The 17,624-nt window shown below is 48.6% G+C and overlaps 1 protein-coding gene across 3 annotated transcripts in view; it reads right to left on the reverse strand.

The window, feature by feature from the left end:
- Positions 1-17,624, reverse strand: part of LOC139048167 (isoaspartyl peptidase/L-asparaginase) — a 470,184-nt gene that overhangs the window by 276,382 nt on the left and 176,178 nt on the right. The window lies entirely within an intron of this gene.

Raw genomic sequence — 17,624 nt, forward strand, 5'->3', positions numbered from 1 at the left:
TTCAAGGATGGCCAATTTTCTCCATAAATACAATGTCATTGCTGATTCACAGTATGGGTTTATAAAAAAATAGGTCCACGGAACAAGCGCTATTAGTTGTTAAAGACAAAATAATAGATAACATGGAAGGTAAAAAATATACACTTGGTCTATTTTTAGATTTTCGCAAGGCCTTTGATTGCGTACATCATGATACTCTCCTTAAGAAGCTTTGTGGCTACGGGATTCGCGGTATTGCGCTGAACCTGTTGAAAAGTTACCTGAGTAATAGGTCCCAATACGTACGAACAAATAACATCTCCGATACACAGACAATAATGCATGGTGTCCCGCAGGGATCAATACTAGGGCCTTTATTATTTATTACATATATCAATGACCTAGCCGATATATATAATTCTCCAGATCTGGTAATGTACGCTGACGACACAAATATTTTCTTTTCCTCCCGCTCATTACTCACCTTCCAAAGTTTGGTTAACACTTATTTACTGAAGCTTCGTGATTGGTTACACGTAAATAAGATTAGTTTAAATATAAATAAAGCAAAATATATTCTTTTCAAGCCGATCAACACCGTGGAACGTTATTCTATACAGATTTGTTATGATAATACACAAATCAGTCAGGTTTCTTCTCGGAAATTCCTCGGTGTGTGGTTTAATGAAAATCTCTCTTGGTATGTTCATATCTCAAAACTTGCTTCTGAACTAAGCAAAATTGTTGGTCTGCTCTTTAGGATTTCTAAACTCTTACCTGTTTGGTTAAAGGCGTCCATGTATAACGCACTCTTTTTCTCAAAACTGTCATATTGTAATCTTGAGTGGGGTACGACTACGTCTCCAAATTACCATAAACTACTACTGCTACAAAAAAGAGCCTTGCGTGCTATTGAGGGCTATTGCGGCGCACCACATAAATTACGTACACAACCCTTGTTTGTTGAACATAGCATACTACAAGCTGAACAAGTGTATTATCTACGGCTGTTACAATACATTCATAGAAACAGTTTGTACTCTATTGCTGACAGTACTATAAATTACAACCTTCGTGAGGTAAAACAACGTGTACCGGGAGCACGCACGAATTATGGTAAACAAAAGCTAAGTTTTCAAGTACCCAACGTCCTCAACAAATTTCCCATTAGAGATGATTTCTTTTTATCTAAAAATGTGTTATCTAAAAAGAAAAACATGAAACAACGTTTGATTGAAGGCGAAATTCAAATGTAAGAAAATGCGTCTGCCGTTTCATTACACATACGTTTCTTTATATTTTTGTTGCGGACAAGCAACAATAGTTTGCTGCAGTTCCATGTTTTCCTGTCTTAATTCACCAGCCATGTACGCATTGTATTTGTACGTGTATAACTTTGTGTGCTTGCATATCACCTTGCACATGTTTGTATCTTTGCCAAATTAAGTTGCACTGTGCGCATTGTAGCGGTGTTTTGACATATTTGTTGCGCCTTCTATGTACATTTTTTCCAGTTATATTGTTACTGCCAACTGTATGGGTGCCGGGGCCTCGTCAGGCCTTACCGCCTTTTGTCCCGGTCCCCTCATTTCCTTGAAAAGAAGCATAAACTTCACTTCAAATATATATATATATATATATATATATATATATATATATATATATATATATATATATATATATATATATATATATATATTGCTACGGGGTAGTATTCCCTATGACGAAGAGCCGAGAAGGAAGAAGACGAAGACGACGTTTGGAAGCTAGCGCGGGCTGTTGCCTCTTGGTCAACTGCGGCGTATTGCCTTGTAAATATACTTGTAAATAGCTTTTCGTCGGTGTCTTCCTACGTAACATATTTGGTGGAGGTGGACGTTCCCTGTACCTCGTCACGGAGCTTCGCAGTGGACGGTACGTCGAGCCTACCTTCATGGCTCCCGGCGACGCCAACCCGACTCCACCGGCTCCGACACCTGCTGCCACGTCGACGACCTACATCACCCTCTCCGCTCCCCGTGATCCTGGCGTATTCTCGGCAAAAGATGGGGAAGACATCGAGGACTGGATCAGCCTTTACGAACACGTCAGCCGCAATAACCGGTGGGACCCAACTATCATGCTCGCCAACGTCGTCGGTGGCACACCTCGAGTTTGGTATCGGACGCACGAAGATGAGCTGACCAGTTGGGATTCGCTTAAGCAAAAGCTTCGAGACTTGTTCGGCAACCCCTACGGTCACCAACTTGCCGCGCAGAAGGCGCTTTCCGGTCGTGTGCAGACGTCAACGGAGCCCTACGTCACGTACATTCAGGACGTCTTGGCTCTATGCCGCAAAGTTGACGCACACATGACTGAGTCCGACAAGGTCTCCCACATCCTCAAAGGCATTGCCGATGACGCCTTCAACTTGCTCGTATTTAACAACGTCGCGACGGTGGATGCCGTTATAAAAGAGTGCCGCCGCCTGGAATTGGCTAAAAGCCGACGTATCGACCAACAGTTTGCCCGTCTGCCCAACACCCCAGCGACATCTTCCTGTGCCGACGCTCCTCGTCCCAACAACACTGGCGATGTTACCAGGATTGTCCGGCGTGAGATCGAGGCCGCCTATCCGGCTGCGTTCGACTCCAGCCCCTCCAATGCACCTGCAGTCACTGTTTCCCTGATCCAGGCAGTTGTCCGCCAGGAGTTCGCCAACATGGGTATTCACACCATCTGCTCGGCCCATCGCCCTGATCCCCGCCCGGCATCTTCGATTCCACCCCGTCCCGCACCTTCTTACCCACCACGTTTCCGCAACCCCTCTGAATGGCGCACTGCAGACGACAAGCCAATTTGTTTTCACTGCCATCGAATTGGGCACATTTCTCGCCACTGCCGCAGTCGCTGGAGTTCCCTGGACCAGTCTACATATACTGCCTACTCTCGCCCCCCAGGTGGTCTTTCTCGTCCCTATGCTGCCCGCTCAGATAATGCCGCCACCGATTCTCCTGCGCCGAACCGCCCCTATTCTCGTTCGCCTTCGCCCCAACGACGACAATCTCGCTCTCCCCAGCCCCGTCGCTCCTATTCGCCGACTCCCTTCGGACGCCGCTCCCAGCCGGAAAACTAAACGATGCAGCGCCTCGAGGTGACGCTGCATTGCTCCCTACGCCCCCAAATCCTCTCCTGACGTTGCCCACTCATCTGAACCTTCTTGACGTGCACGTCGACGGTGTTCCTGTATCAGCTCTCATAGACACTGGGCGCATTTGTCGGTAATGAGCGCGGATCTTCGTAACCGGCTGAGGAAAATAATCACGCCCGCCACGACGCCTCTTGTCCGTGTCGCCGATGGCGGAACAGCCCCCGTAATTGGTATGTGTGCCGCCCGCGTCTCCTTCGCCGATCGCTCCACTACCGTGCTATTCAAAGTCATCGCTCACTGTCCCCACGACATCATCCTCGGCCTCGACTTCCTCTCCGCACATTCTGCTCTCGTCGATTGCTCCGCCAGTACTCTCCGCCTCGACCTGCCTGTTCTGGATCCCGCTGAACAACACCTTCCTCGCCTCAGTTCCGTCGACTTCGTTCGCTTGCCACCTTCGGCACTGACTTACGTTGACTTCGTGTCATCCCCACCAGTGCCCGACGGTCACTACATCGCGGCTCCTATGCATGACGTCCTCCTTACACACGGGATCTCAATATCTCATACTATTTTATCTATTACGGCGAATTGCGTCTGCCTGCCAGTGGTCAATTTTGCCTTGACGACACAAGTGCTGCCTCGAGGGATGTCTCTGGCCCAACTTTGCTCATTCGAGGATCACTCTGTAGCATCGATTTCAGTAGACGACAATTCAACCGATCCTCCTCTACCATCGCAGTCGGCAACTTGTACCATCGCCAACTTACACAAAATGATTGCACCCGACATGCCGTCCGAGCACGCTCGTGCGCTCTACCGCGTTCTGATTTCCTACCAAGATATTTTTGACTTTAACGATCGTCCTTTGGCCCAAACAACAGCTGTTAAACATCGCATTAATACCGGAGATGCCCCTCCTATTCATCGCCGCCCGTATCGGGTATCACCGGCTGAGCGTCAAGTGATTCACACCGAAGTTCGCAACATGCTTGCCAAGAACATTATTGAGCCATCATGTAGTCCATGGGCGTCACCGGATGTAACAATATATATAACATATATATAACAATATAACAGTAACAATATATATATATATATATATATATATATATATATATATATATATATATATAAAAGCCGCTATATATATATATATATATATATATATATGTATATGTATATATATGTACTGTATTTGTCGACAGTTGCAACGACAAGGCCTGTCACCATGCCCTTGTTGGCTGACAGCCGTTTTCCTCATCAAAACCATTTCTTGCTTTACATCTATTTGAATAGAGAAACAGGAGGCGGCTGCCTCAATCTTCCTCTACCTTTTTGTAAGTGTGTGTGTGTGTGTGTGTGTGTGTGTGTGTGTGTGTTTCACCCTTTGAGATGAATGTTTTTAAAGACCTAATGCAGATTTTGATGGAACTGAAGAAGGTGCACACGTCTGTTAAATCATCCGACAGAAGAATCGCCACACTGCCGCAAGATTTCCCTAAGCTGCCAGCATCGAATTATTCAGTTCGTCAAAAAAATCTTGGCTTTGAATTCTACGTAAAATAACTTCAACGTTAACTGCAGTGGAAAAGCCGCTAAGTGAAGCAAGCCATAGTGAGCATTCCCATCGTTCGTGCAACAATGGCAGTAAATGTGCAAGGGCATTACAAAGACAGACTAGAGGCATGTAGAGTTTATGGATAATCTGTGTAGGTCGGATGGTGTCTCAATACCGCTGAGAAATTGTCAATATTGGAGTGCATAGTGTCACATCAATACAGCCGCAATAGCATGACGCCTATAATGGAAACAGTGTCAGGCGAATTGCAGTAAGATATTCAAGCATTCTAAAAGTCCGTAGATAATTGCAAAATGTGCTAAAATATTGCTGCTGAGATATGCAGTAACCGGTACCTGTGCGCAGCCGCAGGATCAGCGAGGAAAAGGCTTAAGGAACAGCCAGAGTCTTTCGGCGAAGTTTTCACAGCACAAAATTGAAACAGCCAGCTTGTCGACTCTGCCAGCACAGTTTCTTATTACATAGGTCAACAGCAGCCATTGTTAGACCACATATTATTAGGCCAGATAACAATGTATACTTTGCTTTTCAATATTTGTTTGATGGAAATTGGAGTTTGATAGCTAAAGTCATTGAATTATTGAATTATCATTTATCTGTCAAGTATTGCTTTCACTTAACCTTGCAGGTTGCCTACTTCTCACGTTTTAGTCGTACAAATGTGCAAGACACTGTGCGGTGCCTCTTACGATATATTTTTACAAAATCTGCCACCCTGAAGTTCAGCTAGAAAGGCTCTCTTGGACAGAAACAATATTTTTCAACGATGCAGAAAGTCGACGATCTGCTTCTTAGTACGCATCTGATTTTTCGAACATCATGTGTATCTGTAGGAGAGTATGAATGTTTGATGTTTAGGGGTGGCAAGGGCCAGGTATGAACAAAGAGCGCCATTCTAGTGCTAATGGTAATGTTTTGCAGTGGACTGATGAACTCTGTGAAGTTGATGTGACGTGGCTGTACAGAGGCCTAAAATAGTTGCTGTAAACTGCATAAAATCTACGTGTAATAAGATTATGGCAATGACTAATGACATGTACTATGAGCAATAAAATTCATTGCGAAAGAATGATGCCATATAAAAAATATGTGAGATGCTAAAAATCGCTACAGCAATACTTCCTCACCAAGAGTCCTTGAAACACAAGGTGCTAGAGGCATGAGCTATGTAAAATAACTTTCACAGCGGCATCCTCTGGAAAGAGGATGCACTACGAATTTAATGGGCTTATAACAGGCAGAATAACATCATTCAAGAAAGCGAGGACAGCTTTGGTCTTCAAAAGCGGTTCTTCCCCAAGAAACATAGCTGGATGAAGAGGAACACAATAGCTGTATGCAAAAGGAAAATATTTCTTTCTGTCTCTTTCGGCTTCCCGACACTCCAGGAAGACATGGAGGAAGGTCAGCCTGTTACCACATCTACCACAGGTTGCAGGTTCGTTACCCGTCAAGAGAAAAGTGTCAAATGTGTGTCCTATTCTGAGTATAGTGAATAGGATATCTGCTCTTGTTTTAATGCGAAGGTAAATGCCTCAGGGCATACAGGGGTATGGGATGGGGGCGAATGAGGATGATTAAATGAATGAAAAAATATTTGCTGCCCTAATGAAGTCAAAGAGGGATCGATAATGCGGTCTCTGCGTCCAAGCAGTGTAATCGCTCGGATTATGCGGCGAGAGTCCCGCTGCTGCGAGGTGCCGGAGCCTCGTTGGTTTCAGTGCAGGGCAAACCCACAGCAGGTGGTGGATGTCAGCTTCAGCATTTCGCGACTTGCAGAGTGGACACTCAGGACGAGGATATAACGGGCGAAAGTGCGGCCACTTCTAGTCACGGCAAGAGTGAGGGCAACCCTGACCCGGATCCTCCGAAGCGTAACCTCCTCTGCACGGGTAAGACCGCAGGGGAGGTTTACCGCACACGGAGGTATGAGAACACGTGTGCGGCGCCGGAGGTGCTTCTTTCTTGTTAAAAGGAGGGTGGCATCATCTAGGCGAAAGAGCTGAGGCAGTGACGATGGAGAGGTCGCTAGACGGGTCGCAGAATCCGCACGGCTTTGGAAGCTTAGAAGGTCGCGTGGGATCCACTCGACAGATATTGGCTGCTGGATGCGCGCCACCAGAAGATGGATCTGTTGGCGTGTGTCAGGGCTGCGACTGACGCGTCGCAGAAGCCGCGTCGCCTGGAGGGCACCAGTGCGGATGACGATGCGGGCCGTGGGGACCATGGGAAAGGCGGCCACAGAGCACAACGCTTCTCGGACAGCAAGGAGCTCAGCACAAAAGGAAGAAGGAGGTTCTTGGACTTGAAACGGGGTCGTCTTATTAAGGGCAGGTACGCATGGGCAATACATCGCAGTGGTTGTTTCACAGTCCTGAATGCTTGCATAAACGTAAAGGACGATGGAGCCAAGCGGCAGGTGGGCATATTGAGCTATAATTCGGTCATGAAGCGACGCCGCCGCGTGAGTTGATGTCGGGCGATGTATATCAGTTGACTTGTTATCATTCAGCTGTACAAAACTCCAGGGAGGAAGAACTGGCGATGGTGGTGGTAGAAGTGAGTTCGAGAAAGCGTAAGCCCTGAGAGCACACGTTGCGTGTGAAAGGCTGACCTTAAGCCTGCGCGCATCACGTCGCTGCTGCACCAGCTCATCTAGTGTGTTGAGCTGTGCATTTTCTAGGAGAGCCACGATCGGGGTGATGCGGGGAAGGCAAGTGATGATCCTCATTGCCTCGCGATTAAAGGCCTCAAAGCGATCCCATTGTGCCCTCGTCAAATGCTGGAATTGCCCTTGATAAACAAGGCGTGGTTGCACTACCGCCTTCACCAATTGTCGCGCAACATATGAGCTGGCGCCACCCGTTTTAGGAGCAATGCGCCTAATCAGACCCAACGTCTGGATTGCCTGCTTTTTAGTCCTGGAGAGCCAAGCAGTTCCGGCTCCTGACTCGTGTACCATCAGACCCAGAATTTTTATAGTTGAACATTGTTGAAGAGGGGTTCCGGATAGATGAAGACGAATGGGTGTTGCAGAGAGTTTACGCCGGCCCCAGCGATTGGCGACTGACATGTCAGCAGATTTGCTGACGGAAAGCCTAAGGCCGACCGAAGAAGCGTAAGTCGCCGTGATATTTAAAGCTGATTGAAGGGCAACGGCTTGAGTCTGCAGGTCGTGATGAGTGCTCCATACCGTGGTGTCATCAGCGTACAACAAGAACTTTATGTCGGGTACTTCGTGTAAGCAACATGCAAGCGGGATGAAAGCAATACTGAATAATGTGGGTGACAATACAGATCCCTGGGGTACGTCACGAAGAGGGACAAAAGATCCGACGGCGGGCGTCACCACTGAGGCGAATTGCAAAATGTCGGTCTTCAAGGAAAGATTTGACAAAATTCCGTACCCTAGGGGGAAAATGCAACGTGTCAATTGAAGCCAAGCATGACTGATGTTATCACACGCCTTTTCGACGTCCATAGCGAGGACAGTACAGACACTGTGGCTACGAGTTGACCATAAAACCGAGGATGCCAAGACAGCCACCCCCATCTTCAGTACCTATGGTTGGACGGAAGCCGATTTGAGCAGGGTGGTAGAAACAGTGGTGCTCTAGCCACCACGACAGTCGTGTGGCGAGCATTTTCTCAGCAAGCTTGCACAACGTTGACGTTAGGGAAATGGGTCGGAAGTTGCCAAGGTCAGACGGCGGCTTGCTTGGTTTTGGAATCGGAAAAACAATAGCTGATTTCCAGCCTGGAGGAACAACGCCATCTAGCCATACCTTGTTAATGGTGTCGAGGAGTTGAAGCAGCACAGCGGAACTCAGGTTCTTGTAAGCCTCATAAGTAATAGAGTCTGGACCGGGTGCTGTCTTGCGACTGGTACCATCTATCGCTGCAAGCAACTCAGGCATGGTGAAAGAGCTTGCAATCCCCTCGGAGTCTGCTGTAGATCGTAACCTGTCGATATGTGTCGGAATGCCTGCCAAGGTAGCACCATTGGCTGTTCGAGGCAACACGTCGTACTGCGGGAAAAACTTCCGGGCTGCTTTTCTGGCGAAATCATCCGCCGACAAGCCAGCAGCGAAGCAGGCTGTGGCTGCCGCATCTGGACGGCGGCAACCGTGTTCCATGGCACGGAACGTTCGCCAGAGAGAAGCATTCGATGTCTTGGATGAAAACCACTCACACCACGTATGCCAGTGCCTCCGCGAGAGGTCGGGTTCATATCTGCGGGCCTTAGCAGTAAGGAAATTCAGTCTTGCACGTGTTTTGTGCAGAAGTGGGGTCTAGGGATGCTGCCAGCTCAGCTTGTCTGCGAGCAGCCCGCAAGTTGAGCAGGCCGATATCCGGTGCCGGTCGATCGACGTCTACTCAGCTGATGGCTGTAGCTTCATAGCGCGCGCTTTGTATGCGGTCAACAAGTAGTGGTGACGAGTCCACAGGGGTATCTTAGAGAACGGAGCGAAAGGTGTCCCAGTTGACAACAGAACACTTGCGGCGCAATCGGCCGGCCTGCGACGGATGAAGGCCGATGATGATAGGTTGGTGGTCACTACTCCAGCAGTCGGGCTCCAGGTGTCAAGTGGGAGTGCCGAGACCTGACCACCACGTAAGATCCGGTGCGTATGTTGTACGTCGAGCTTCAGGCACAGCGCGCATTGCTGAATCGGGGTGGTTCAGCAGTACAAACAACGCATCCACGAAGGCGTCCCGCACACACCTACCTCAAGCGCTAGAAGTGGGGTAGCCCCAATCTGGGTGAGGGGCGTTGAAATCACTACCAACTAAAATAGGACACGCTGGGTATTGGCGACGGACATTCACTAACCAGCCCAGAATATTTTTTGAAGAGCCACCGGCTGGTCTTATGTAGTATGACACTACCACAACAGTTGCCTTGGGTGACTTCACAGCTACTGCCACTACCTCTTGATTTGAGTTACACCAGGTTTCAAGAGAAAGGCAGACCTGAGGATAGCGCGTATCAACATACACTGCCACCTTTCCTGGAGGGGCAGCTGTGTGCACGCGACGGTCACTAATCGAAGGAGACACGTACCCACTGAAGCCCGGAATGGCAGGCAAGGCGTTGGTCTCCTGTAGTAACAGGGCCCACACCTGCAGCTTGTTCATGCGTAGGCGGGATTTAAGCTCCCCCGCTTTCTTGGAGAGCCCTCTACAGTTCCATTGAAGCACGCCACAAACACCTGTGCCCACCATTTTGATTACGAGTCCAGGCGTTGTAAAATCACTGATGTCAGGTTGGATAACTGGCTGACCATGAACCGCAAAAGGGATGTTGTAGAGTTATCCGGCAACGGAGCTGAAGACCTGGTAGACTCTGCGACCGATACAGCGGGGCGTGATAGAGACGATGATGCAGCGGAATCGATAGTTGTAGTGGTGTGAGATTTCACTGCACGTCACCGACGCGCAAGTAGTTCACGGTGCTGCCGGAGCTTGAATACCTCCGCTAAAAGGCGAGCAATTTGATTGTCAACTGCTGCCATATCATCACACGGATGTTCCGGCCCACTCTGCTTCTGTGTAACCAGCGGTCGACGGCGGTCTTTGGAACTTTGTCACTGTAAGTCTGTTGGGAATGGGATGCAGGCGGGTCTGGCTCGGAAAGCTCTGGCCAGTCGTCGTCATCCCATTGGAGCGCCGCAAACCTGTTAGATGTCGGCACTGGTTGTGTTGCAGCATGCTGAGGCCATTGCTTATGAATCCCGCGACGAACCTTCTGAGTGGCCTTTTGCTTTGTGGGACATGTTCGAGAAGTGATATCGTGGTCGTCGGTCTTGCAGAGCCCACATCGGTAAGACACGGCGCCAGCTAGTACAGCTCCATCTGGCGCTGTAAATGGACAGGATCGGCACATGTGGCCCGGTCGGAAACAGTTGTAACAATAGACACGGGGTTTATATGGGCGAGGTCGTAGAATGCAGCCATAGTAGTGCAGGCGGGCTAGGGGAGTTGGTGGACCCTGCAAGGTGACGATGCAAGAGCGCCCCTTTTCCATGTAACGCGCTTGAATGATACGGTGAGTAGGACAGTAGAGCTCACGCTGGAGAACAGTCTGGTCCTCGCCAACGTCAACGTTGTAAACGACACAGCGCTGTAAATCCGAGCCCTCTACCAGGTACACCTGGACCGGCACGGTGACTTCGCTTGTTATCGAGAGACGTTGAAGCGTTTGCAAACGCTCGACAGCAGCCAATGTCGGGAGCCACACAGCGATAGTATTTGACTTCTTCCTGGCCGTGAAGCCGCGGAAGCCTGTGGTGCTAAGACAAGCGTCTAGGTTCTCCTGAATAATCCTGTTCGGAATCTCCGTGAGGCTTGTGGGGGCCAGACCGTTAATGGTTGCTTTATAGCAAACCGAGCCCGGTGTCGACACTACTGGGTGGTCAGTCGTTAGACAGGAACGCTTGCCTTGGGAGCCGCTGTTGGCCGAACACGAATCTGGTGCAGATTGCTCCGACGGGCGCTTAGGAGATCCTCGGGGGCTGACGGCTCAGATGGTAGCGCAGAAGACATGTCCATGGAGGTACTCGTTTCGTCATGCACAACTGGAGCCCCATTTCCGATCCGTGTCTGGGAAGCCATCGCCGGGCTCCGCCCTGAGGGCAGATCACTCACGGTCTGATGTGCATTTTGGGAAGGCGATGGGTGGGCTGTAGCCCAAGGACTTGGAGCAGGAACCAGGAGCTGGGATCCAGGCTCAGGTGTCAATTGTGCGGCCGGTAATGCCATCATGACGAGCGGCGCCAGCGAATCTACCTCCACCAGCGCGTCACCGGAGGCACTAGGCCTAGTCCCGGTGTACAATTCAGCTGCAGGGCCGATGGAGTGACATTCGCTGAATGTCAGAAAACCAGACTGCACATGAGCGTCCGGAGCGTCCTCAGATGTCTTTGGGTCAAATCTCTTGATGTATGGAACGTATTTACGCGGAAGGCGAGATTTTTCACAGGAGCGGTGAGCAGCCACCTTAGCAGGGAACCTTCGTCGTCGTCGTCGTCGTCGTCGTCGTCGTCGTCTATATCTGCTCTTCGTGTTTTCGTAGTTGGGGGCCAGAAACCTAACTTCGGCTTAATCACACGAACCTTATTCCTCGTTTCAGCATATAACAAGCGTTGCCAGTGGCTTCGCAGTTTGTTTCGTAGGGAAGGCTTTATGTCTGTGGCAGGGACAGCAGCAGAACGAACACCCTGCGATGCTACTGATTTGTCGATTTCATCCGCAAGCACATTACCCTCGATTGCTCTATGCCCAGGAACCCAGCATACTACTACATGTCTAAGTGATAAATAAATGCTGCATAGTAGTGAGTAAAGTTCAATAAAAACAGGATTTGTATGCTTTCGTAAAGACATTAACGCTTTTACAAGGCTTAACGAGCATGTGCACATGATTGCTCTGTCAAGTTTTAATTTCTTTATATGTTTTGCCGCTGACACTACTGCAAAGGCTCCTGCAGTGAATATACTTGTCAGGGGTTCAATACGCCAGATTTAGAAAAAGAGGGACCAACAGCAGCGTAAGATAAGCCAGCATATGATTTCGACGCGTCTGTGTGGAATTCGGAGCAGGAGTACTCCGAGTGAAGTTCACGGAAATTCACAGCCATTTCGAGCTCAGGAGCGTGCTTTGTGACATCTAGATAGAATACATTCTGTCAGCTGCCATTCCCAGGGCGGTAATAGCTTAGCTGGAGGCATTAGGCGGTGTTCGAGAATTGGAACATGCATTTATTCGCTAAGTTCCTTCACACGCCGCGAAATAGGTAGCCTCATAGAGGTTCTATTACGAACAAGTGTTGCACACGAAAAGTCATTAACGGTTGTGGAACACGGATGTTCCTATTAGAGTGCACTTTGAGAAAATAGGTGAAGCTGATGCACGTTCTCTGAAAATGGAGTGACCACTCATCTGGCTCTACGTACAACCTTTCAACAGGGCTTGTTCTATGTGCGCCAGTGGCCAGACGGATACGAAGATGGTGAACGGGATCTGGCATCTTTAGCGCGCTTGCTTCAAAACAGGGACCACAATCGCTTGTTTCTTTGTGGATGGAAGGTATCCGGCAGCCCAAATAGTGTTGAAAAGTGCGAGTAGTGTAACTTATGTGTCAGTGTGTAAGTTTTCGATCATGTCATACATGACTCTGTCAGGTCCCGGTGCAGAGCTCTTGCATGCGATCACGGCAGCTCAAAGCCCGGCTATATTGACAGACCGCTTACACGGTTAGTTCTGTCTGCATTTACGTAAGACTCGCTTAAGCGTTTCTATATGTTTGTATTTAAAAAAGGATTGAGAGCAATGCATTGAGCTCGACATACGCTCAAGGTGCTCCCCAGGAGAGTCTGCCTGGTCTTGCAAGGTATTCCCGTGGTAGCTCACCCGAGGCAGTGGATGGATTTGTTGCCCTTTTAACTTTCTTAAGCCATTCCACACTTTCGCCTCCTGCGTGTATCATTAAATACCCGAGAGGAACCTCACCCAGCTTTCTCTCTGTGCCTGACGTCGTGTCATCCTTCCTGTGATTTAATTTCTTTAAACTGAATTAGATTTTACGCATTTGGCGATTTGCACAATACGCCCTATACCCTGTTCTGCTTATTTCGCGCCTCTCTAGTCTTCGTTCCACCAGGGAACAGGTCTTGTAAGTGAACCACCATTCCTTTGCGGGATAGGCTTTACGGCTGCATCGATAATAAAAACGGCAAAATATGCAACAGCATCCTCTGTAGTAAAATCATTTATAAAATCTTGTCGTAGATCAGATCATTCTATAAAATGCTCCCAGTCCACCAATGCTAATTTCCAAATGGGTACACGGCGAGGGCTGTCGTATTGAGTTATGAAGTTTACAATTACAGGGAAGTGGTCACTTCTAAAAGGATTATTGATGACACTCCATTCCAGATGAGGCATAAGAGAAGCAGAGCCCATTGCTATATCTATCGATGAATATGAGCTGTGTTGGATGCTATAATAGGTTTCGATCTTATTAAACAGGCAGGCACCAGATGTAAGAATAAAATTTTCAATGAGTCGGCTCCTTGCGTTGCATCGCGCGTCTCCCCATAACTTGTTAGCGTGAAAATCACCCACAAGTATGTAGGAAGCTGATTTACAAGGATATAGAAATCTATCTTTTGCAGGTGATAGTTTGGTGTATATATGTGGAACAAACAGTTACCAACTTTTTGACTGGAACCCCTCTAACTGACACGCTACGTGGCGACAAGCTACAGAATTGTGTGCAAGGATTGCTACACCGTCGCACGGGGCGTTAGCCTCGTCAGGGTCCTTTCGGAAGTTGTCGTACTGACGAAGAAACATACCTTAAAGCGCGTACATAGACAGGGACCAAAGGAACGACGAAGAGAAGCGCTGGCTTCCAACTGATTTTTATTTTATTTTTTACTTTCAGTTACGCGCATATATACGAAGACACCAAGAAAAAAGCGCCCCCCCCCCCCTACTCACAAAGCACTAAACCGACATGAGTATGCATTCAAAATTCAAAGGAACCTTGACCGCCTCCCTAAGATGAACGAGCGCGCATGTGCAACCTCAGAAAAGTACATTCTTTATCTTTTCAGGCAATTGACGGCTTACTAACCGAGTCACCTTCAGCCATGGCTGCTGCTTCAATGATAAGTGTAGTGTTTTCATTAGGATGCCTAGCTAAGACACTGGTTTCTCAAACAGCGCAATACAGCCGCATTGTGCGCAATGGACACCTAGAAATGCTTCCCGCCCTTTGCGCACTTTATTGATATGTTCTTGCAATCTATCATTGAGACATCTACCTGTCTGCCCTATATAAGACCGACCACCTTTCAGGGGTATCCTCTACACTACACCTTTCGAACAATCTGTATACCTTTCCCCGTGATTGATACTGCAAGACTTACGCCCCTTAGCAACAGGATTGGTTTTGGCGCAAAGCTGTGCAAGTTTTTTTTTAGCAGAAAAACAACACCGATACCCGCTCTTTGTCATATTTTCTAAAGTTTGTGGAATCTGAAGTTAGTGGGACGAAGAAAGTGTGTGTGCGTTTTACATGCGTCTCTAGAACACACAGCAACTTTGGATTATGTTTTTGTAGGAGTTTTCTAATATCGTCAAAGTTATGAATGAGTCCTCTAACATTCCACTGTAGTTTTGTGTCTCCATTATGACTAAGGTGTTGTGTAATGTGTGTTTAAGAGACGAAGCTCAGCTCAAGGGCCCTTTTCAGGCGCCCTGAGGCGAGCTATGTCTTTTTTTTTTTGAGCGATCGCGAGAGTACCCGCCGTGGTTGCTCAGTGGCTATGGTGTTGGGCTGCTGAGCACGAGGTCGCGGGATAGAATCCCGGCCACGGCGGCCGCATTTCGATGGAGGTGAAATGCGAAAACACCCGTGTACTTAGATTTAGGTGCACGTTAAAGAACCCCAGGTGGTCGAAATTTCCGGAGCCCTCCACTACGGCGTGCCTCATAATCAGAAAGTGGTTTTGGCACGTAAAACCTAATAAAAAAATCGCGAGAGTGTCACTGCTCCTTAGACACTGGTGGCGCCCTCTGGCTGGTGGTTGTGTCCATCGCTTCTTGCGAGGCTCCAGGCACGCGCTCTTCCGAGCGCTGTGCTTGACCTGAAGGCCTCGACACTTTGGAAGAGACCTTTGAGGCCACCAACCCGTAGTTCGATGGCTCCTTCTGCTGGAGAGGCGGAGCACCGCTAGCTGCAGCCGCCAAGGAGGCAGATGGCGTAACCGCTGGTTCACTGCGTGTGGGCCGGACAGCCGCCGGTAGTCGTTGTGGCACCGCCCCCTGACGCACCACTTCGCCAAAGCTGTTTGCTGGCAGGTATGACACCCGCCTACGAGTCTCCTCAAACGCTATATATTCATTTACTTTGATTGCGACGATTTCTTTTTTCCAAGACTGACAGGACCGCGAGCATGCAGCATGCTCGCCATCACAGTTGAGAGTGTGGGGTGTTCTGGCATGTTTCAGATGAGTGTTCACTGTCACTACACTTCGCACAGGTCAGCTGGCCTCGACAGTTCTGTGAACTGTGGCCGAACCTTCCACATTTGAAGCATCTCAGGGGATTTGGCACATACGGCCTAACACGAATCTTAAGGTACCCGTCCTCGATGGTCTCGGGCAAAACACTAGAACCGAAAGCAAGTATTAGGTGTTTGGTTTGAATTTATTTTCTATCCCGCCTCATCTTAATTCGTTTGACACTGATGACGGTCTGATCACTCCAGCCCTCCAGGAGTTCAGCTTCAGATAGCTCCAACCAATCAGCATCGGAGACTACGCCGCGGATGGTGTTCATGGTACGGTGTGGGGTAACTGTCGCTGAAGCATCACCAAAGGCAGCCAGTTTTTCATGCCGTTTCTGATCGCGGAGCTACAGTAGCAGATCGCCGCTTGCCTTTTTCAATGCTTTGTAATCTGGTCCAAAGAGTTCTGTCAGAGATTTCGAGACGAGAAAGGGTGAGATCATTCTCACCGTCTTTCCGGCTTGATCAGAATGGATGACGTGACAGTGGGAAAAGTTGTATGTTCGGTTGCCCGAAAATTGAAAGACTTCGGTGAGCCTTCATTTATGAGGAGGATCAGGAAGTGGGGGAAAAGACGATTCCATGAATAAACATAAATTCGGCAACAGCACCAACCACCCACCAAGGAGCCCAACGAGGGGACGCGGCACAGCTTGCGTACAAGTCTGCCCGACGCCAGTCGTACGCCATCACTATAACTAAATATATGGTGTACCCAAGTTTGGACAGCCACACAGGGTTAACCCTTGCCTCCAAGGAGAAAGGAAGTAAATGGAAGAGAGAAGAAGACAGGAAAGGCCAAAAAGTGGGAGAGAGAGACGAAGATTTCAGGTGAGAGAGAGACAGGAAAGGTGACTTTCCTCCAGGTAGGCCAGTCTGGAGCTGCCGTCTATGTGAAGCAGAAGCCAAAGAAGTGTGTTACTTCCACCGGGGGCCTTAAGGGTATGAACACCCGGCATTGGCTGAATCTCCAGGATTCCCCTTTCCCCAAACACGGCTAAGCCGCGCACGGCTACACGCGGGAGGGTCCAGCCCTCGTGTGTACGTGGTGGTACGTGGTGTCGCAACACATCACACGCCCGCTGATGCAGACGCCCCTACGGAGTATCAGTAGGAGAGTAAAGAAAGTGCAATTTCAGTGTTGGCACATGTAATTAAGTTTGGAACATATTGCCGAAAGGAAAACACGAGTTGTTTGGCTCTTTGTTTTGCTCTGCTACCGTGGCGTTAGGAATTTTATCCAAAAAGTAGTTGTTCCGATGTAAATGACCGCCATACTCTCTGAAAACTTGATGCTTGGTGTTTTACTATAAACTGGCGAAATCGTGCCACCTTCAATGAGCAACACTTTACGCACCTATATGTTATGTTTATGCGTGCGCCATGACGTTTTCTCCCTGCTTCTGTTGTGGGCAGTATCTTGTAGTACAGCTACATCATCATAGATCTGAATAACCGCTTATTTTGCAGTCAAATCGCTTCAATTGAGAGAGCAGTACTGCAGTACCCTTGTACGCCTTTTTCTTCAACTTGCTGCAGGTTGTGCAAGTGCAAACCACGGCGGTGTGTGTTTCAAAACAAGTGCCATCATCAAGCGTTGGCTGATAGGTGCCCCTGACCGGGAGGGCGAACGCAATGAGAGTCACCCTTGATAAGGGCTGCAGCAGGCCGTGTGAAGACACGCAGTAATGTTTTTGTAGCGAAACGTGACGGCGGCCAAAGTGGCCGTGCCGTTGTCCCTATTTTGCAAAATATGTGAACTTCTTTTATTGCGCAAATGAAGCAAGAGCATATGCAAATGTTATCGACAATCCCATAATTCTAGTCATCAGAACCACTACGTGATATTTTTACA

The sequence above is a fragment of the Dermacentor albipictus genome, chromosome 7 (assembly GCF_038994185.2).
Source record: "Dermacentor albipictus isolate Rhodes 1998 colony chromosome 7, USDA_Dalb.pri_finalv2, whole genome shotgun sequence".
NCBI lineage: Eukaryota > Metazoa > Arthropoda > Arachnida > Ixodida > Ixodidae > Dermacentor > Dermacentor albipictus.